At 37.9% G+C, this 22,852-nt stretch overlaps 1 protein-coding gene across 2 annotated transcripts in view; it reads left to right on the top strand.

The window, feature by feature from the left end:
* Nucleotides 1-22,852, top strand: part of CTNNA3 (catenin alpha 3) — a 1,492,024-nt gene that overhangs the window by 864,434 nt on the left and 604,738 nt on the right. The gene's annotated exons all lie outside the window — the stretch shown is intronic.

Here is a 22,852-nt window from a genome sequence, read left to right as displayed (position 1 = left end):
GATAAAGACAGACAAAAATCTCAGTCCTCTTAGAACTTAGTTTCCAAAGGAGAAAAGGGCAATAAACCAGAGATGGAAAACTAGAGAGATGATTTTATTCATTTGTAGGGTTTCAGATAGTAGTAGGGCTAATGTGAGCAATAAAGCAGTAAAGGAGACAAGGGTACTAGAGAGGAGTTGCTTTTATTTAAAAAAAAAAAGTTTTATGAGAAGGTCTAACAGCTGAGTGGGTATTTTTGCAGGGAACAAAAGAAGAGAGAGGGAAAGAGAGAGAAAGAGCAGAGCAAGAGAGCAATGAATGGGAAGAGTTAGTTCTGAGACTGGTTTGGAGATGAATGGGGGAAGGAGGGGCACTTTTAGGCCATTGTTAGGACTTTGTTAATTATGCTGAAAAAAAAGAGAGTAGCTAGAGGGTTTTAGGCTGAGGAGTAACATGACCTCACTTTTTCACAGAATGTTTTTTTCTTCTGTATTGAGAATAGCTTGTAGTAAGGTAAGACTGGATGCATGGAAACTGTCAGAAGGTTCTTACAATGCTTTAAGAGTGATATGCTGTGGGCTTGGGCCAGAGTGGTAGTAATGGCGGTGGTGAAGGGTAAAGAGCTGAACAAGTATTCTAGGCGATATGATTTGGGGTGAAGAGAGAAAAGAGGAAATCATTACTTTATAGATATTTTCATCTGAACAATTGTAAGAATAAAGTAGCCATTTTTGAGATATGGTAGGCTATGGAAGCAATATATTTGGGGACTTTACTGGGTGTTCGGATTTGAATATGCTAATTTTGAAATGCAACATCCAAATAAAGATATCATGTGTTCTCCCTAAAAGAGAAGTTGAAGTCCTAATTCCCAGTACTTCAGAATGCAACCTTATTGGGAAATAAGGTCTTGGTCTTTGCTGATACAATTAGTTAAAATGAGGCAATGCTGGAGTAAGGTGGGTCCCTAATTCAATATGACTGGCGGTCCTATAGTAAGATAATCATGTGAAGACAGAGATACACAGAGAGAACACTATGTGATGATGAATGCAGAGAGTTGGAGTTTTGTACCAGCCGGCCAAGGGATTCCGGAGATTGCTGGTAAGGTGACCAAAGCTAGGAGCAGCAAGGAAGGATTTCCCTGTGGGTTGCAGAGGAAACATGGCCGGCCAACACTGTGATTGCAGACTTGTATTGTCCAGAGCTGTGAGATAATGCATTTGTGCTCTTTTAGTCCACCCAGTTTGTGGTACTTTATGGCAGCTCTAGGAAATTAATACAGAGAATGAGGTGACTACTGAGAATTTGCCACTGAATTCAGCTAGGTAGAGTTATTAGTGGACTGGACAGGAGCAGTTTTAGTGGAACACAAGGGTTAAAATCCTGATTGGAGTGAGTTCAAGAGAAGAGAGAAGGTGAAATGAATTAGGAGCAGCAAGTATAGGTAAATCTTTTATGTGGTATTTCTGTGAAAGAGGAAGTGAAGAAATGAGATCATAGCTGAAGAGAGATAGTAGATCAAAGGAAACACTTCCTTCCTTCCTTCCTTCCTTCCTTCCTCTTTTTTCATTCTCTCTTCTCCTGTCTCCTGCCAGTTCCTCTTCCTCTCCTTCCCCCATCCTTCCTCCCCTCTCTCTCCCACCATTTATGTCCTCCTGTCCCCTGCCCTCCCCTTCCCTCTCCTCCGTTCTCCCCTTCTTCCTTCCTTCCTTCCTTTCTTCCTTCCTTCCTTCCTTCCTTCCTTCCTTCCTTCCTTCCTTCCTTCCTTCCTTTCTCTCTCTCTCTCTCTCTCTCTCTCTCTCTCTCTCAACATATTACCACGTGATTGAACGCTAGTGGAAATAATCCATTAAAGAAAAGAAAGTTGATTTTGGAGGAGTGACAAGCAACGATTGTAAGAGAAATATCCCTCAAAGGCAAAATGGGATCTACTGCATAAAAGGAAAAATTGGCCTTAAATAGGACTGTGACAGAAAGCAGACAGAGTACCTGGCCATAGACATAGAGCGACAAATAGATAAGAAGAGAATATATGGAAAAACTTCTTCAGTGTCTTCTATGTCTCCGTGAAAGGGCAAACAAGTTTACCTGCAAAGACAAAGGACAGTGGTGAGTAGTTACATATATGAGAGAGAAAAGCTAGGGTGTAATCAACAGGTGAGCAGGAAAGTTCCAAGGAGATGACGGATGGTAGGTTTGCACCGAGTGTCATTTTGAACTCGGTGGTCATGAGTTTAGAGAAACCAATCAGTAAATTTTGTGTGTGTTGTTATTGTAAGAAATGTATGTTTTAATTAGTTGATTGATTATTATTGTAAGAAAACAAATTAGAAAGCAATAGTTTAACAGGAGAATTTATGGCCATTGCATTTTCCCCATGAATAGGGTTGACAGATACAATACGCACACTACTAAGTTTGAGTTGGAGATAAAGGGTGAATAATTTTGTAAAGATATGTTTCCTATTTGCTGAAGTTTATGGATTTCCCATCTGCAACTATAGGAGAGGACTATTGTGGTGGCTGGACTCATTCAATATCTGGATGTGTATAGGTTGTGTTAACATTTTTGCTAGGAAACAATGAAAAAATACTGATGCACTTAAATATTTTACCTTGCTGCTCTTGCCATCTCTCTGGGAACTTCTGCCCTGTTAGCAGACTCTCAGAGACACTTGACTTTAATCTCTTTGGTGATAAAGGCTGCATTAACAACCATTAGGCTAATAGTAAGGGTGGCCAAGGCATGCATCGTGTTTTCTTTTTCTTTTTGCATTTATCAAATCCTGGAGAAAAAGTATATCTTCTCCCTTGAAGGCTTACTTTTTCTGTCTTGTGAAGTTATTTTTGACCAATATAAATGTTTTAAGAGGATTAAAAATAAAAATGGTATTAGAGTCTGAAATTAGGAGAATCGAAACTATGATATGAACGGCCTAATAGGACTGATCTAAATGCTCAGTATTGAAAAATATATGTACTGATTCAGTTGGTTCTCAAATACTAATGACTGTAGCTATTATTTATTCAGTATTTGGTATGCATTAGGCACTGTCCTGTCTAAGTTCTAACTTAAGATATTAAGTTCTAACAAAAATATAATGAGAACTCATGAATCTACTCAATAAATATTGGTTGCACTGGGCCTTGGAAATACTAGTTGAATTAAAGATACTAAAATCTCTAACCCCATCAAGTTTACATTTTGATGGGCAAGAGGCAATAAAAATAAATAAATAAGTTATCGGATGGTGAGAAATGCTTTGGAAAAAATAAAGCAGGAAATGGGGATATGGGATAATGGGAGTAGAGGTTAATTTTAGATAAGAAGCTCAAGGAAGAATTTACTGACAGTTGAGCAAAAATCTGAAGAAAGCAAAAAGTGCTACATATGGTCATTTGAGGAACAAGCATTCCAGCGACAGGGATCAGCATAGAAAAAGGCCCAAGAGGGGAAAACATACAGGGTATGTTGATTCAATAGCCAAGATATTTGGAGTAGAGTGAGCCAAGGGGAGGTGAGGAAAAGATTTGTCAGACAGAGGGAATGGTACTGTTTGGGGCTTTGTAGGCCATGGTAATGACCTCCCATTTTACTCTGAATGAAATGGGAAGACATTGGAGGTGCTGAGTAGATAAGCAGCCTGATTTAGCTTTGATTTTATAGGAATCACTCCTCAGTGAAGAATAGACTGCTGGGGAACAGGTGAGGAAGCAGGAAGGCCAGATTGGGGCTGTGTTAACAATCTGGTAAGGGAGGCAACAATCCACTGTGGGAGCAGGAAGGAGAGAGAGCGAGAAGGAATCAGATGCTGGATATATTTCAAAAGTAGAATTTTCAGGATTGTGGAGTTTCGGGTGAGAGATATGAAGGAGGTAAGCTTGAATCCAGAGTTTTGACCTGAGCAACTGGAGGGTCAGGAGTTACCACTGACTGAAATGAGGAAGACTGCAAGAGGAACCGGTTTGTCATGGAAAAGCATGGATTTGGTTTTGCAGAAGATGAGTTTAAGTTTCCATTAGATAGTCAGGTACATATGTCCAGCACACATTTGGACATATAAATCTGAAGTTTGGGTGGCAGATATAAAGAAGGGAGTTTTATTTAAATCCATAAAGTTAGTGAGATTAGATAGATGTTATAAATAGACAAAAGTTCAGGCAAAAGCCCTGACTGGCATGGCTCAGTGAATTGAGCGTAATCCTGCAGAGTGAAAGGTTGCTGGTTTGATTCCCTGTCAGGACACATGCCCGGGTTGTGGGATTGAACCCTGCTTGGGGCATGTGCAAGAGGCAACTGATGGATATTTCTCTCTCACATTGATGTTTCTCACCCTCTCTTTCTCCCTCTCATACCTCTGTCTAAAAATAAATAAATAAATTCTTTAAAAGACAAAGTTTAGGTGGAAGAACTGAGCCCTACAGAAATCCAGTGTCTAATAGGAAGATGAAGAGGAATAAACAAATGTTACTGGAAAGAAGCCAGCAAATCGCAAAACTAACTAGAGACAGAACCTAAATTTGAACCCAGGACTGTGGAATGCCTTTAATTCCTATGGTTTTAAACACTATTCCACATGGCTACATTTTGTTTTTATGACTATTAATTTGTATTATTTCTTTTTTAAAATCATTATTCAGTTATCATTCTCCCGCCTTGTTTCCCGTTGTGCTCCCCTCCCCTGCCCTGCCCCACTCCCACAGTCAATCTTCCCCATTGTCTGTGCCTATGAGTCCTCTATTCATAATCCTTGGCTGCCCCTTCCCCTTCTTTCCGCCATTATCCTCTGGTCATCGTCAGTTTGTTCTTTATTTCCAAGTCTCTGGTTCTATTTTGCTCATTTGTTTGTTTTGTTGATTAGGTTGCACTTTTAGGTGAGATCATATGGTATTTGTCTCTCACCACGTGGCTTATTTCACTTAAAATAGTACTCTCCAGTTCCATCCATGCTGTCATGAAGGGTAGTTCTTGCTTTCTTTCTGCTGTGTCGTATTCCATTGTGTAAATGTACCACAGTTTTTTTGATCCACTCATTTGCTGATGGGCACTTAGACTGTTTCCAGCACTTGACTATTGTAAATAACACTGCTATGAACATTGGGGTGCATAGGCTCCTTTGAATTTATTATCAGGATTCTTAGGGTATTATCCCAGTAGTGGGATTGCTGGACTGAAAGGCAGTTAGTTCCATCTTTAGTTTTTTGAGGAAAATCCATATTGTTTTCCACAGTGGCCGCACCAGTCTGCATTCCCACCAACAGTGTACTAGGGTTCCCTTTTCTCCACAACCTCTCCAACACTTGTTGTTTGTTGATTTATTAATGATGGCCATTCTGACTGTTGTGAAGTGGTATCTGGTATCTCATTGTAATTTTATTTTTTAAAGATTTTATTTATTTTTAGAGAGAAGGGAAGGGAGGGAGAAAGAGAGGAAGAGAAACATGAATATGTAGTTGCCTCTTGTGTGCCACCCACCAGGGACCTGGTCCAGAACTCAGTCATGTGCCCTGACTGGGAATCGAACCTGCAACCGTTTGGTTCACAAACCAGCACTCAATCCACTGAGCCACCCCAGCCAGGGCTCATGGTAATTTTAATTTGCATCTCTCTAATGGCTAGTGATGCTGATCATTTTTTCATGTGTCTGTGGGTGCTTTGTATGTCCTTGTTTGAGAAGTGCCTGTTCAGGTCCTTTGCCCATTTTTTAATTTGATTGTTTGTCTTACTGGTGTGGAGTCATGTGAGTTCTTCATATATTTTGGAGATTAAATCTTTGTCCGACCTGTCATTGGCAAATATGTTTTCCCATATGGTCGGTTCCCTTTCCATTTTGTTGATGTTTTCTTTAGCTATGCAGAAGCTTTTTAATTTGATGTAGTCCCATTTGTTTGTTCTTTCCTTTATATCCTTTGTAGTAGGGGATGTATTGGTGAAATATTGCTGCAAGGGATATCTGAAATTTTCCCACCTGTGTTTTATTTCAAAGCTCTAATCCATACCTGGAAAACAATGCTAATTGGTACCCAAAATACTTGAATGAGATAACACTCCTCATAAAAACTGGAAAGATGAGAAGAAAAGTAATGGGTGTTAAGAGTTTTATTTTGTGTGTCAACCACTGTACCTGGTGAATTATAAATAATATCTCATTTAATCCTCATTTCAGGTATTATGTTCCCCATTTTGAAGAAGAAGGATTTGAGGCCAGCAGTTTAACAACTTCTCAAGTCTATTCAGATTTTAAGTGTCAGAGTTAGAATTTCTAGCCTGTTCTGTCTCTTATTTTCTACTATTCAGTATTTCATCATCCATAACACCCTGATTCCGAGAGAAAATTATTGCTTCAACAAGCAACATTAAAAATTATGATATCTGTAGTAACTGTTTTATAGACGAGGGAAATTCTTCATGTGCTATTACTTATGTCATCCTAAATAAAACCAACATTATAAAACTAGATTATAGCTCATATGATAAATAAGACATGCTTGGATTCTAAATTTGAAATAAATTTTCTATGAATTCACATTCTTTTGTCAGGACCCCCTTGGTAACCAACCAGCTATTTCTGAGGTGGTGGGCTGGTCCCCTATCCTTGCAAGGTGCAGTGCCACAACCTTGCCCACTGGCACATCGCTGAGAACCACAGCCCTTCGAAGGTTGTCCCTGAGGAATTATGGAGGCGCCCACCACCCTTGAGAGAATAGACCTGAGGTTTAGAGCATATCACAAGGCAGCCTATCTCAACTGCCTCGTGAATCACGGTCTACTCAGTTAAAACAATATCAGACGATATTTTGGGGATCTCAAAGAAGAACCACGCTTGTACCGTGAGGCACACAGTGAAAAGGAAAAGCACCTTTGCTCTTCTTTAGCCAATGCTCAGTCACCAGCCGTGAGGGTCAGTGGTCAGGACCTATCCTGCGACCCAAGTGGGCAGGATAATTCTCTGTTCTCTCTTGAAATCAGAGATATTGCCATCATAATTTTTTTTATTCCTAGAAGCACTCTATTTTTGTTAAATCCCTTAGTCTCCCTGCATTTTAACATACCTAAAAAGTATACACGTAATAGGTCTTCCTAAAAACAGGAAGTTTTTTCTAAAAACAATCAGGTAGAAAATATAATGGAAGCAAAGATCTTAGTTACTAAGTTGACAAAGCTTAAGCTCCTTCCAGAAACTTTTGTGTGGTTCTCTCCCTCCCTTCACACGGGTCTCTGCACAATACCTGCTTCTGAGCGAGCTTCCCTGTCTCTATCTCAGTAGACCCCCTTTTAGTCAGTTCCCCTCTCATTACCCTGCTTCAAGTTTTTCATTGTATTGAACTATATTTTTGAGTATTTTCTTAATTATTATTCTTTTGTGTACCTACCTACTTAAAATGTAAGTTCTGTGAGTGTTGGGATATTATCTTGTTTAATGTCATAGCTGCAGTTCAAAAAGAGTTTGATTTACATGTGGGTCTTCAATAAGTGTTTATTTTATGACTACACATTGAATGAATTAAAGAAGGAAAAGGAAGAAGAAGACTGCGAAAGACATTAAAGACCGAGGTGGTCAAGTTGCAGATACTCAGGATGACTTCCATTGGCCACACCTATTCTTCTCCCAGCTTTTTACCCATTTGGGGTGGATGTGTTAACACTTGACGACAGTGGTCCCACTGACTGGGTTTGCCAAAAAGACATTATAACACAGAGAGTTGCCCTCTTTTATATACTTTTCAGTGAGGAAAAATAATTCCCCCACTGAATTATTCAGGGATTTAAAAAGATAATTTATTCTCCCATACCATTTTAATCACATATTCTCAATTATTATACCACTTAAATTTTAGTTGTTTGTTTATTTCCTAACTATAAAAATAGTATCTTATAGAAACAGAATTTTAGAACCTAATGGTATTTTAGTGATTATCTAATTCAGCCCCAGGTTTTACAAATAAATAAATGGGAGCTGAGAGAGAGAGAGACATTTGTTAGTCACTTGCTGACAAGTGACAGAAGTGGGACTCAAGCCGAAGTCTCCTGACAAGTTACCCAGAGTAAGGTGAAAGCTGTAAACAAAACAAAACAGCACAGAACAGCCCTGGCCATTGTGGCTCAGTTGGTTGGAGCATTGTCCTGTAAACCGAAGGATCACAGGTTCAATTCCAGGTCAGGGCACATGCCTGGGATGAGGGTTTTGGTCCCTAGTCAGGGCACAAGTGATGTTTCTGTCTCACATCAGTTTCTTTCCCACTTTCTCTCCCTCCCTTCCCCATCAATGAACATGTCCTCAGGTGATGATTAAAAAAATATTAATGCATCTTTCGCTATTCATTAGACAGGTTAATGTAAATTGAAGGGGACACACATCTCCATGATGATTCCATGTATCTCCATCTTTGTGTGATGTTACAGCTACTCACTGCCCAAATTCCTGGTTGGATCTGTTTCCAACAATTGGCAAAAAAAAAAAAAAAAAAAAATTAAAATAGATAGGGACTCAAATGTAACCATTTCAGCTGTGATGTTGCCATGGGCAGTTTCCTTCTCAAAATTGTTAATAACCAGGTCCAAATGGCATGACTCTCTACCACACAATAATTTTATAAACGATTTGAAGGAAAAACAGTAATCTGATTTCCAGGTAGCAAAATTGTGGGGGTATTTTTTTAACATTATTTGATGAGTAGAACTGCCATATGTTATGTTATTGGTAAATAATTGAAAGTCCACATTCAATTAATAACACTTATTAAAAAATAGGCATGCAGTGGTTCATAAAAATGAAAAGATTCAGGTGTTTTTTGAATAATATAGAGCCAGAGTTGAGAGGAATTACAAAGATTGCAGTTTCTAAAAAAAAAAAAAAAAAAAGACAAATAAAGGAAAGGACATTCTGAAATAAGTCAAAATTATCAATTGCTTCAAAATATGATGTTGAAGATTTTTTGCACATTAGTGGCTGCACAGGATGCCATGGGTCAGGATGGGTTGGCATGAGGGCTGTATCTAACTGTGGCACCCAATCATTCCAAACAAACACAAATAAACAAAGAAGTAAAGGTCATCACATTAAAGAACCAGAGAGAAGAGCACAGTAAAGCTGCTGTAAGACTGAAAAACAGGATATGTAAGAAAATGTTCTCCAAGGAAGGCCAGGATCAAAACTTGAAAGTTGCTACCTAAAACCTATAGAGACTATTAATCTTTTCAATAAAGCTGGCAGCCAAATCAAGGCAAAAATATTCAATAAAATATGGCATGGATCCTCTCTTGGCATGAGGTCCAGACAAAGACCATCTTGCTTCTTAGCACACAGTTTCTTTGTGTCTTCTCCTAAGAGGGAGGGGGAAAAAAAAGAATCTTCTCATTAAAACTGGCAGTGTGCCAGGAACACTGACCTCTGCTCAGAAAAGAGCTTCAAAATTTTATTTGAGCTTTCTGTCTCAATGTGTGAGTATGAAGAAGTGTGAGAGAAATGTGGAATTTTTTTAAAAGCTTCAAAAAGGATAATTTTGGCAGGAGAGAGTTTCACAATTGTCTGTAGAGTATTTGCTTGCTCTTGGGAAGAAGCTAAATTGCAAACTAGATGAATTTTTTTCCCTTTTTCTCTCTCCCACTCTCCCCTCTTCCTTTCCTTTGTCCCTCTCTCCTTGGGTCCCTCCTTCACTCTATTCTTCCTCCTTCTTTTCTCTCCCTCATCTGAATTTGTAGAGCTTCTGAAGCAATTGAAAGCCCAGATCTAGCAGACTTGACGCAGCATTATTCTTATCTGCTGTATCCAAATATTGTCATAACAGTGATCCAAACTCCTTATGTATCTACCAAATGGTCCTACTCTGGGGAGAAAATAAATGTTCATTGTGGGTTAATAAATGTACATGAGAGGCTGACTTTCAGTATTAGAAAGGGAGTTGAACTTTGTGTACGCCAGCCTGTCCTTTCTGTCCATGGGCCTGAATGTCTTCCCAATCCCCTCTTTCTCTGCTCCGATTTCTCAGTCACTGGACTTCACTTGGGCAGCTGCTCCTCCTTCATCCATATTTCTCACGCTTACAGAAATCTTCATTGTTTCCGGCCGAAATTTACTTCCTTGCAGCTTCGGCATATTAGTTTACTTCTGTTTCCCTAAACTACATAATGTTAAAGTCTAATTCCTTTTCAATATGGCAACTATTAAAGTATTGAAGTAATAGCTATTTGCTGCTGCCTGTCTTATTTAGGCAAGACCTTCTCAATTATTAAACTCTTCCGTCCTCTCAGAGATTCTGTACTCTCTGAGGTTCTCCTCACTTTCCTCTGGACGTGACTCATGGTCACTTCAAGAACTCTGCCATTTTGTAGCTGCTTGGATTTGGGAAAATGAATTAACTTCCCTGTGCCTTTGCTTCGTCACCAGAACATTGAAAGTGATAATAGTATCGACCACCTGTGTACTATAATTCATGTCAAACAATTAAAACAAAAAAAAACCACAAGCGGTCAATAAATGGTTACTACTACTACTGTTCGTGTGGTAGGGATGAGCTGTATCTCCACTTTGGTGAGTATGCTTCCATTAATGAATTCCATTTCTTTTCTGGCAGTCCCATCGTTCTGTTCGATGGAATTGAGCCTAAAGTTACTCAAGATTTGTGTAGCTTTTACACGTTTTCTGCCATGTACATATTATATCTCTTAAATTGTGTACTTATCTTTCTGATTCAAAAAGAATATTGGGGCTTTGACGCTCCTTGGGAATGTTTCTATAATTCCCAATCAGTTCTTGTCTTCAGATTCTCTGTAGTTATTCTTTCAAACACATTCTGCTTCCTCAAACCTTAGGTTCTACTATTTCTTCCTCACAATCTGACCCATTTTTCCCTTCAACAGGAAATTGAAGCAATTAGAAAGGACTGCCTCCTCATTCCATGACTCGTCTTCCAGTCCTACTGCACCCATGCTCACGTTTTCTTTCATTCTGCCCGTTAGTCTGGAATTTTCCCTTTTCACAGAACAAAGCTCAGGTTAATCCCCTCACCTTCTCTGTTCCTATCCCAGGTCACTTGCTAAATTTTAATAATTATTATTTCTCTTTCCTTTAGTTTTGCCATCTTTCTCTCTTCTAGATTCTCTTCATCAGAATTAAAGTGTTCACATATCTTTCTTCTTAAAAATATGTATTAAGGTTTAGTACTATATTATATGTTATGCTTCAAAAAAAGGAGGAAAGTCTTTTAATCAATCTTGCAAATGTCTATAAAGAAGTAATTGATTTGCATCTCTCTGGTGTCTAGTGATGCTGAGCATCCTTTCATATGTCTCTGGGCCATTTGTATGTCCTCCTCGGGGAAGTGTCTATTCAGGTCCTTTGCCCATTTTTTAATTCAATTGTTTGTCTTCCTGGTGTTGAGTATATGAGTTCTATATATATTTTAGAGATCAAATCCTTGTCTGAGGCATCATCTGTGAATGACCCATGAACATGGACAACAGGGTGGGGATTGACTATGGGAGCAGGGGGTGGGCTGAGCAGAGGAGAACAAAGGGGTAAAAATTGGGACAGCTATAATAGAAGAATAAAATATTTAATAAAAATGAAAATAAAACTTAAAAAGTAATTGAATTTGTTGTTTCTACTTTTTGTGTTACCCATCCACCCCTTGATCTATTATAGTATGATTTCTATCTTTGCCTCTTTTAAATCTGTTGCAATATTTGACTACTATTGTTCAGCCAATTCTCCTGTGAATGCTATTCTCTGGGGACCCATTATGCCACACTGTCCTGGTTTTCCTTCTCCTCTCTGGCCATTTCCGATTAATCTGCTCTGTGGATGTTTTTTCTCCTGCCAGCTTTAATGTTCTTTAAAATTTTTGCCCTAGTCTCCAAAGAGAAGTCTACACAGCCTCCCAGGGCAAGCTCATCCACTTCTGACTTAAAAACCAACCGTATGCAAATGGATCTCAAATATCTCTCTTGGTTTTTGGTTTTTTTTTTTCCCCCCTCCTGAACCACCTACAACTCAGCACATCCATGGAAGAAGTTGTCATGTTCCCTTCTACTCTCACTGTCGAGCCTGTGTTTTTTTCTCTGTACCTTTCAGTAAATGGCATGTACATTCAGCTGGTTTCCCACACAAGGCTGGGGACCGTCTTTGCCCTTCTCCAATTCATTTTCATCTATACAGCTAGAATGATTCTTGTAATGTACAAATTTTAAATTGTCAGTGTGCTCCAGGAAACTTTTTTCAGTGATTCCCCATTACACCTAGGATAAATTTAGAAAAGGAGTGACTTGTCTCCCAGCTTTAGGTAACATTCACATGTTCAACTCTTTCCTAAAGATCCTGGCTGCAATATACAGAGCTATCTTGGGCAAATTATTTCTGCATGATGGTATGTGAGTCATTAAGTTCTGAACTCCCGTGGAACTTCATGACTTTAATTCTTTCCTTCTGATGTTTGTTCTACACTCTTCTGTCAGACACTCACTCACTCTGGGAGGCCAGAGCGATTTCCCACGGAGCTTTTGAAGAGCACTAGTCACCGAGGGCAGCACAGGGGTCCTCACCCCAGATCAATTGAATCAAAATCCTGGGGGATGGACCCAGGCAGAAATCTTTTGTAACAGCTCTTCTTTTGATTCTAATGAGCTGCCAGGGTGTGAAAGCCACTGGTTGAGAATTGCAAGCTGGGTGAGGGTACATAAAAGCAGTGTGGATGGAATAGCAACATGAGATTCAAGGGGATGAGGAAGAGCCACATCAAAGGTAAATCTTTTTCAACCTTTGTAGTGTTTGCTGTCCCAGATTTTTACAGGTCACTTATATCTTTGGAACTGGCCAGGGAGGGTGCAGTTTTGTTCTCTAACCCAGGTAGTTTTTCTGTTTGCTTTTTCTTTGAGCTCATTAACATTTCGCCATTGGTTATTAAACAGCACACACATTTCTTCTCATTTTTTAAAACTTACATAGTATTATTTTTAAAATTCTGTATATTGCAGCTACTTTTCAAAATGATTCAGGGGTTAGTTACAAGATGAAGACTTTTACACTTTTCTTTTACCCAAGCTCAGTTAAGAACTCTGTTCTGCCTATTCTCAAAGCACTTTGAACAATTACCTGTTTGTACTTACTTTTCTGTAGTTTGATTCATTTTGTTTGTTTGCCTAGTAGTTTCTTACACTGAACTGTGATATCCTGAAAGCAGAAAGTGCCTGGTGTATAAAAAATGTTCAATGAATATTTCTGGACTGTATGATCAGGTGAACAGGTCATATAAATTCTTTGACTCTCTTGGCTTATAAATATGCAACTTTTATACATTTATATTTAGTTGTACAAGACCCATTTATTATTTTACCAGAACATGCATTGACCATATCTATGTGTGGGATCCTATCCTTGGCATTTATTTCCATACCAGTTTTGTCTATTTCATACATAAACTTTTTATGGAGTTCGAAGTATAGCCATTTCATTTTCCTGCTCATGATCATATACTTTTTTGAAAGCCTACAAACCTCTCAGACCGTATCTTTTATAGAATTTGAGGTCATGGCATTATGCTCAACTTTTTCTAAACTTTTTGGAATCCACGATTTTCAATTTCTGCAAAGTCTTTGTTCAGGGATTTTACTGCTTCAATCACAAATTCTTTCTGATTAGTTAGCATGGGACTTACAAAGCTCTTTTCTTGTTACTCCCTTTCTATCCGAGCAAGACTTGTAAGGACACTGTGGGTCAATGGGAACACAGTGATTGAAGCTCAGGTCACTGCTCTGAGCTGCCTGTGTTCCCGTTGCTGTTTCCATTTGGAAAGCCACATCCCTTTCCTTCTTTTTGCCTGGCAGTTTGGAGTACACTTTAATAAGATCACATATTTTCTTCTCTCCTTCTACCTTTAAAAGTAGATGGCTCTGTACCAAACAACAACTCTCCATTTCTCCCTCCCAGACATGGAAGGTGAACTAATTCTGAAGATCTACTGTACAATATAATCTCAAAAACTATAGTCACAAAACTGTATTGTTCACATAGAAATTTGTCAAGAGAGGGGACTCTCATGTTAAATATCTTTACCAAGGACACAAAAAAGGGGATCCAAAGAAATTTTGGAGGTGATAGATGTCTGTTACCTTCATTGTTATGATGGGTTCATGGGTTTATGCATATATTCAAACTCATCAAATTATGTACATTGAATATGTGCAATATTTGTATATCCATTATACTTCAATGAAACTTTTTATAAATGATATTGCCTCATACACTTAAGAGGTATTTAAAAAGTAGATAGCTTTAGCAGACTACTAGCCCGAGATGTATGTATTTCCACGAAGGCGTGCAGTTATCAATAACCTCCTACCTCCCTGTCCCCTTCAAGACTTCAGTAAAGTCAGTACTTTTACATTAAGAAAGCCAAACCTTCTATTGCTGTATGAGAGTTAAGGGGTTTATTCCAACAGCACTCTATGATGGCTATATATGGAAATTTATTTACTTTTTGTTACTGTCTCATCAATTGTGCATTGGTATAAACATAAACACATACACATGCATAGTATAAATAGATATCCTATTTTCACATATCAATTTTTTTCATCCGGAATTAATTTACTCGTTTTCTTCCAATGCCATAACATTATCTGTATTTACGCTGTTAAGTTAGTAAGTATCTGCTTCCTTCTCAATTCTTAATGTATAGTTCCCATATGGAATCATAGATTGAATACAGTGTCTTAGAAATTCCAGCAAGCTTTTGTAGACATGGATACATTTTATTTTAAATTCATATGGAAAGGCACAATCCTTAAAATAACTAAAACGCTCTAAGCAAAGGAGAATAAAGTGGGAGGAATGATGTTGATTTTGCCATATAGCTGCAACAACCACGACAGCGTGGCATAGGCAAGAGAGAAAGATACATAGATTGATGCAACAGAATATGGGATTCAGAACTAGCCTCAAACAAATATGCCCAGCTGAATTTTATACAATTAAAAAAATTATTAGGGTGACATTGGTTAATAAAATTATATAGGTTTCAAATGTACAATTCTGTGGTGTTTATCACTCAAAGTCAAATCTCCTTCTGTCACATATATCTGAGCCCCTTCACCCTTTATTACCTCCCCCTTTCTCTCTGGTACCACCATGCTCCTGTCGTGTCTATGAGTGTGTGTTTGTGTGTGTTGTTTGTTCATTTGTTGCTTTCACTTTTATATCCAAACTATGAGTGAAATCATACAATTCTTAGCTTTTTCTGACTGACTTATTTTGCTCAACATGATATTTTCAAGATTCATACATGTTGTCACAAATGGCAGTATTTCATTTTTTCTTACAGCTGAGTAGTATTCCATTGTATATATGTACCACATATTTTAAAGTATATTTTATTGATTGTGCTATTACAGTTGTCCCGTTTTGTTATCTCCCCTTTATTTCCTTCTGCCCTGCATCCCCCTCCCCCCAGCATTAGCCCCCTCCTTAGTTCATGTCTATGGGTCATACATATAAGTTCTTTGGTTTCTCCATTTCCTATACTATTCTTAACCTCCCCCTGCCTGTTTTGTACCTACCATTTACCTTTTCTCCCTCATTCTCCCTGTCCCCACTGATAACCCTTCATGGGATCTCCATTTCTGTGATTCTGTTTCTGTTCTAGTTGTTTGCTTAGTTTTTGTTGTTGTTGTTTTTATGTTCAGTTGTTGATAGTTGTGAGTTTGTTGTCATTTTACTGTTCCTAGTTTTGATCTTCTTTTTCATAGATAAGTCCCTTTAACATTTCATATAATAAGGGCTTGGTGATGATGAACTCCTTTAACTTGACCTTATCTGGGAAACACTTAATCTGCCCTTCCATTCTAAATGAAAGCTTTGCTGGATACAGTAATCTTGGATGTAGGTCCTTGCCTTTCAGGACTTCAAATACTTCTTTCCAGCCTGCAAGGTTGTTTTTGAGAAATCAGCTGATAGTATTATAAGAACTTCTTTGTAGATAACTGTCTCCTTTTCTCTTGCTGCTTTTAAGATTCTCTCCTTCTCTTTAATCTTGGGTAAGTTAATTATGATGTGTCTTGGTGTGTTTTTTCTTGGATCCAATTTCTTTGGGACTCTGAGCTTTCTGGACTTTCTGGAAGTCTATTTCTTTTGCTAGAGTGGAGAAGTTCACCTTCATTGTTTTTTCAAATGAGTTTTCAATTTCTTGGTCTTCCTCTTTTCCTTCTGGCACCCCTATGATTTGGATGTTGAAACATTTAAAGTTGTCCCAGATGTTCCTAAGCCTCTTCTCATTTTTTTTGAATTCTTGTTTCTTCATTCTGTTCTAGTTGAATGTTTATTTCTTCTTTCTGCTCCAAATCATTGATTTGAGTCCTCATTTCCTTCCCTTCACTGTTGGTTCCCTGTATATTTTGTTTTATTTCACTTTGAATAGCCTTCATTTCTTCCTCTATTTTGCAACCATACTCAACCATTTCTGTGAACATCCTGATTACCAGTGTTTTGAGCTCTGCATCTGAGAGGTTGGCTATCTGTTCATCAATTATTTCTATTTTTTGGAGTTTTGATCTGTTCTTTCATTTGGGCTGGATTTCTTTGTCTTGGAGCACCTGTTATGTAGTAAGGGGTGGCGCCTTAGGTATTCACCAGGGTGGGGCAACCCACATTGCTGCATTGTGGGGCTGTATGTAGGGGGGGGGGTCCAAGAGGGAACAATATCGCTTGCTCGGCTCTGAGCCCCTTTCAGTCACTTCCTCCACTACCCACAAGCAAATTGGGCCCTTCTGGTGCTAATTCCCAGGTGTGGGGGTTTGTGAATGTTCTAGGATGCTGTGGGTCTCTCCTATAAACTCTCCTGTGAAGCTAGGAGTTTCTCCTGCTGCCACAACCCCCATAGGTTTTTGCAACCAGAGGTTTTGAGGCTTTATTTCCCTATGCTGGAACCCTGGGTTGCACGGTCTCTCTCACTCCCCAGTTGTTCCTCCCAGTTTATCCACATGTAAATGTGGGACTGCCAGCTGCCATCTCACCTGCCCAGTCCTTCAGCCTCTACCTTGCTGAGAGGTCCCTCCACCTTGGCTTCCAGGCTCCACCCTTCCTACCAGTCTGGATGAATGATTCTTCTTTAATTCCTTGGTTGTTCAACTTCCATACTGTTTGATTTTTCTGGCAGTTCTGGTTGTATTTTGTTTTTAAATTTGTTTTTGCCCTCTTTTGGTTGTGCAAGAAGGCAAAATGAATCTACCTATGCTACCATCTTGGCTGGAAGTGTACCACATATTCTTTATCCAATCATCTATAAAGGACACATTTTTTTGCATGTCTTGGCCACTGTAAATAATGCTGCAATGAATATAACATTACCTATATCTTGACAAATAAATATTTTCAATTTGGGGGGCTAAATGCCTAGAAGAGGGGATCGCTGGGTGATATGATAACTCCATTATTAATATTTCGAGGGATCTCCATACTGTTTTACATAGTGGCTGTACCAGTTTACAGTCCCACCAGCAGTGAATAAGGATTCCTTTTATCCACTACCTCTTCAACAGTTGTTAATTAGCTGTCTTGTTGATAATAGCCATTCTAACAAGTGTGAGGTGGTATCTTATTTTAGATTTGACTTGAAGTTCTCTAATAGTTTGTGAAGTTATTCTCAGCTGATTTTTGACAAGGTGCGAAACCAATTCAGTGGGCGAGAATAATAGCTTTTTCAACAAATGGTGCTGTAGCAATTTGACATTCATTGGCTAAAAAAAAAAAAGAAAAAAGGAACCTCAAACTAAGTCTTACACCATACACAAAAATAAACTCAAAATAGACAGTGCAGTGCAAATAAAATTTTGAGAAAAAAAAATAGTAGAGCATCTTTCAGATCTAGGGCTAGCAAAGTGTTCTTAGACTTGATGCCACTTCACATAAACCATAGGAAAAACTGATGAATTGGATCTAATAAAATAAAAAATTTTTACTTTGTGGAAGCCGGTGTGAAAAGGATAAAGACACAAGGTACAGAATGGTAGAAAATATTTGCATTGAAGTATAAACATATAATAAAATACTACTCAATAATAAAAATAAACTATTGATATAGATAACACTCTGGATGAATGTCCAAGGAATTATACTGTGAAAAACAAACAAAACCAACAACAACAAAATCAATCCAAATGCACTAATATAACATTTTGAAATCATAAAATTTAGAAATGGAGAACACAGTTTTTTTGTAGGGACAGGAAGGGGCTGTGTATGATTACAAAACACAACTTGAAAGATCTTGTACATTTGTAACTTCAATATTTTGACTGTGGTGGTTGGTGAATATATTAACCTACACAGGTAACAATATTTTGTAGAAATTAATATGTGGCACATCTCCCAGCACACACAGAGTATAAGTAAAACTGGGGAAATCTGATTAAGATTAGTTGGTTATATCCTTGTTAGCATTCTGGTAGTACAGTTTTACAAATGCCAATCTTGGAGGAAATTTGGCAAAGGGATGTATCTATTATTTTTTACAACTGCATGTCAATTTGTAATTATGTCCAGAAAAATTTCATTAAAATTTTAGTTAATTTATAGTGTTATATTGTGTAAACTAACCATATTTTTGTCTTTTTTTGTGAAGCAGTTTAAATATAGTCCACTGAAGATAATATACAACTTGTACTTCTTTGTATACAATATATTTGAATGCATCATGATTTGAGGATAAAAGAAGATTTGGCTATTGAAAAATAGATAAACCAATATGGAATAAAGGCAATGGGATATGTATCTTTTTATTACAGTGGTCAATTTTGAGTTTGTGAGGACAGATAGCCAATACTTGTAATTTGTAATCATCAATGAGGTAAATTAATAAACACTGATTCACACCAGAGAAACTTTAGGGCAAAGTATTTACTAGACTCTTTTATGTGTTATAACACATGAAAAACAGAGCACAGAAACTTCGGAAATTGTTACACAGCTATATAAGCAGATGGTTTGGACTAGATACCTATTCCACCTACATGCTGTGGTAATAATGGTATGAACTCTACTAGAAATACGAAGATGCCCATAAATAGTCTCCCATTTAGAACTTACAATGCAAATATAGCTATGCTTACAAAACTTTCAAGTTCCAAACCAGGTGTTGACAAAATGTACATTCATTTAAGGACTGAGTACTTGAAGTACTTTAATATCATGCTCCGAGTCACAAACAAGGTCACTGATTACCCACAGAGGCAAGGCTGTTAACTTATGCCTGAGAGAAGCAGGGCAACACAGAGTTAAGAAAGAAAATATTTTTTACTTGGAAATAAAATTTTATTTAAATTCGAGGACAAGCCCTGGCTGGTGTGGCTCAGTGGATTGAGCACCGGACTGTAAAGCACAGGGTCACTGGTTCGATTCCCAGTCAAGGCATATGCCTGGTTTGCAAGCCAGGTCCCCAGTAGGGGGAGCATGAGAGACAACCTCATGTTGATGTTTCTCTCCCTCTCTTTCTCTCTCCCCTCCCCTCTCTCTAAAAATAAATAAATAAAATATTAAAAAATAATAAAATAAAATACATATGAGGATAAAGTGGACTCCCAATTCCTACTATTATGATTTAAAAGTTTATCTTGTAAATTGTATAAGTAATATTGTATTCCATCACTAAATTTTGGGATGATTTGTTATTCTCCATTAGCAATAGGAACACCAGCAGTTTAGTTTTGTTATTATGTGATCTTTGTTATCATCTGTCTGTCTATCTATCTACCTGTCTAAGCTTTCCTTTATATGTAAGATTTAAAAGGCCTTTCAATAATCTGCTTAATGAGTGTGGTATAAGCACAGGTTGTTTCATGAATAATCACTAGATCTCATGTGGGTATGCCCCTGGGATTCTAAAGTAGGGCCATCAACAGCTGAAATACTGACTTTTTTATGTTATTGAAGAAACTGGCAATGATGTCTCTGCAGAAATAATAAATCAAATACTTAAGAGTGTGCTAATAAAATACTCCTTGCCCTTATTCTCTAATCTATGTACACAAAAGCTTATTGTTAACTGCAGGCTTTCAAGGTATTTCAGAAATGTTTATTATGGGTACTTTTGAAAATGGCAGGAATTTATATTTATGACCCTGTTTGGAAATATTCCTAGCCAAGGGAATAGTTGAGCTCAAGTGAATACGCAGGTGCCTGTATTACAGTTATAGCACACTGGATAACAGTGGTAGGTTAAGTGCACTGTAGCAAATTGAAGAGTGGAGATATGCCAAAGCCAAATATCTTGGCTGCAATTCAGACCCTGCAACATTCTGCACAACCGGTGTGTAGGGTGAGTAATTTTCTACCTGACCGCTGATTGTCTGTGAATAGATTAGGTGTTGCTTAATGACATAGTTGTATTTTCTAGGTGGAGGGAGTATAAGGTTTGATTTCAGGGTTGCATGGGTATGTGTTTTAAAGAAATATTGCCATTTTTTATTGGAGACTTTTTCGGAAGGAAATGAGAATTTTGGTTATCTTTATCTCACACTGTGGTAGTAGTTTAAATTACACATGGGAAGTTAGGGGATAAAGGAGCCTGACCCAGAGAAACATTTAGAAGCAAGCTGCTTTCCTGACCTTTGTGGCATTTTTATCGGTGTCTCACAACACTGACGTATGGGATATCTGCTGCCCGCTTACCTGCCAATGTGCTTTGTCACAGAACGAGGGAACAGGCTCAAGTAAGTTCTGTGTTCTCAAGCTTTAGCCTAGGCTTGGCGTTTTTGCAGTTTTACTCATAAATCCAAATGAGATCTACTAGTTTTCCTTTGTCTACAGGGTCTCTACAATGAATGAGAAGCCAACTGGTTAAAAGAAATAATATATTTGGCACCCATTTTGATGTACTTTTAACAAAGGGACAATAATGCTGACCATTACTATTTTGCCAGATACAGTTTTAAGTGCAAAACTCAATAATTTTAGTGTGAGGGTCCTCCATTCTACCACCTAACACACTAAACTTAACATATTTTTTTCTCATTTTCCCTCACAATGGAAAAGAACAATGGTCTCCTATTAGATATTTTAAGTAAACCTATAAACTTTTCTGTAATTTTCAAGTTGAAAAACAACTGTATTTTGAGAGATCAGATAATAATTATAATAATTTACAAGTGTTCATGTTATCTAATGGCACATAACAATTCATTTCAAAATATAGTAACTTAAAAAAACAATAATCATTTATTATCTCGTTTTTTTCTGTGGGTTAGGAGCAGTCACAGGCCCTTGTTCAGATTCAAGGTGAGGGAGCCTAGACCCCACCCCTCAGTGGAAAAATGTTAGACTCGTATTTAGGAAAGCATGTGAGAAAAGATATATATTAGTGTGGTCATCCTATAAAAGACAATATGCCAGAACAGGCATTATCTATTTTTTCTGTAAAGAAGCTTCACAAGACTGGTGGCTTCATCAAACACAGAGGTATGTATGTGTTTAATGGGATTTATATCTTTAAATTTAACATGACATCATGAGTACTTCTCAACAGCATTAAATCAGTCTTTGAGGGAATTACTATAATGGTTATTATTTTCCTTCCTAAGGATAGGCTACGGGTTACCATGTACAAAACTGCTCTGTTTCTTTGTTGTTGTAAAGAACACTCAACTCCACGCGTGCATACGTTTATTGAGAGAGTGATTCCTTAATTTCATCATTTAGAAATCGCATTTGGCTGGAAGTAACAATCAACTTTTAAAAGTTGTTTGTTTGTTTTTTTCTCTCCACTTATCCAAAAGTTTAGGGGCTGATGATTGCTGGCATAAGTTTACTTGCTCTGCGATGTTCTTGAGGGTCCGGGTTCCTTTTGGAGGCTTCCTACGTTAGCTTTGATGCTGCCGCCCTGCAGATATCTTGTCTATATCCAGGGTGGGAGGAAGACAAAAGGGAAAATGTCAAAGGAACATATCCTAGTGAAACCTGATTATGAATGAAGAAAAAACAATCCTTCCCTGGTGAACTGTGTCTAATATCATTGGCACATGGCCAAGCTGAACAACAAGGGAGACGGAAAAAGTATTGTGTTTTCTACATATTTGAGGGTTTTTTTTTAAAAAAATAGATTTCCTAGAAACAGTCAGTGATGCAGAAAATCACATGCGGGAAGTTTATTGAGGTGTGATCGTAGAAGAGAAACCTGAGAGGAAAGAAGGGGCAGGACTGGAGAGAGGGAGAAGCGAACTTCCAATGTGGTTGCAAAGGAGATCTCACCTGATGATCTTTTGGGGATTCCCCAAAGATCACTCAAGTGACCTTTGAAATTTGTCACAAATTGAGGCAAGGGGGCATTATTTTAAAAAAGGTAGTTTCCTATAGCCAAGGCAGTTCATAGTGAAGATCAAGGGCAGAGTTCACCAGCAGGCAGGAGATGGGCACGTGCATTCTGAAGAAAGGATCTGGCTGGAGTTCCACCCACTGTGTGCAGGAGAGTGGTAGAAAATGCAAAAGGAAAGTGGATTTGAGAGTATGCATTGTGTGAGCCAACTTATCTACATAGTATATGTTTACTATTTCCCAAATATTTTACACGAACACACATGCATTTTGAAATCATCACATTTTTGAATGTTTAAAGCAATATATGTATATATCCATATCCAAAGAGTTCATCCATTGTATGATAGACATTGTAGAAAAGAAGTCTTTCTTTGAATTACCCAGGAATTTGGCATGACTAGAGTGGTGAACTAAAGGTCACGTAGGTGAGGCAGAAAGTGTGACTTGGCAAATTTATTGGGGTCATTTTTGCTTTCACATGCATATTTATTTAATCATAAAATAACACTCAGTATTAAAATGACACTTATTCCAGATTGTATCTTTCTAAATTTGTTATGAAGTCCCAAAAC

The sequence above is a fragment of the Desmodus rotundus genome, chromosome 4 (genome assembly GCF_022682495.2).
Source record: "Desmodus rotundus isolate HL8 chromosome 4, HLdesRot8A.1, whole genome shotgun sequence".
Lineage (NCBI taxonomy): Eukaryota > Metazoa > Chordata > Mammalia > Chiroptera > Phyllostomidae > Desmodus > Desmodus rotundus.
This window is presented reverse-complemented; position numbering and strand designations above follow the sequence as displayed.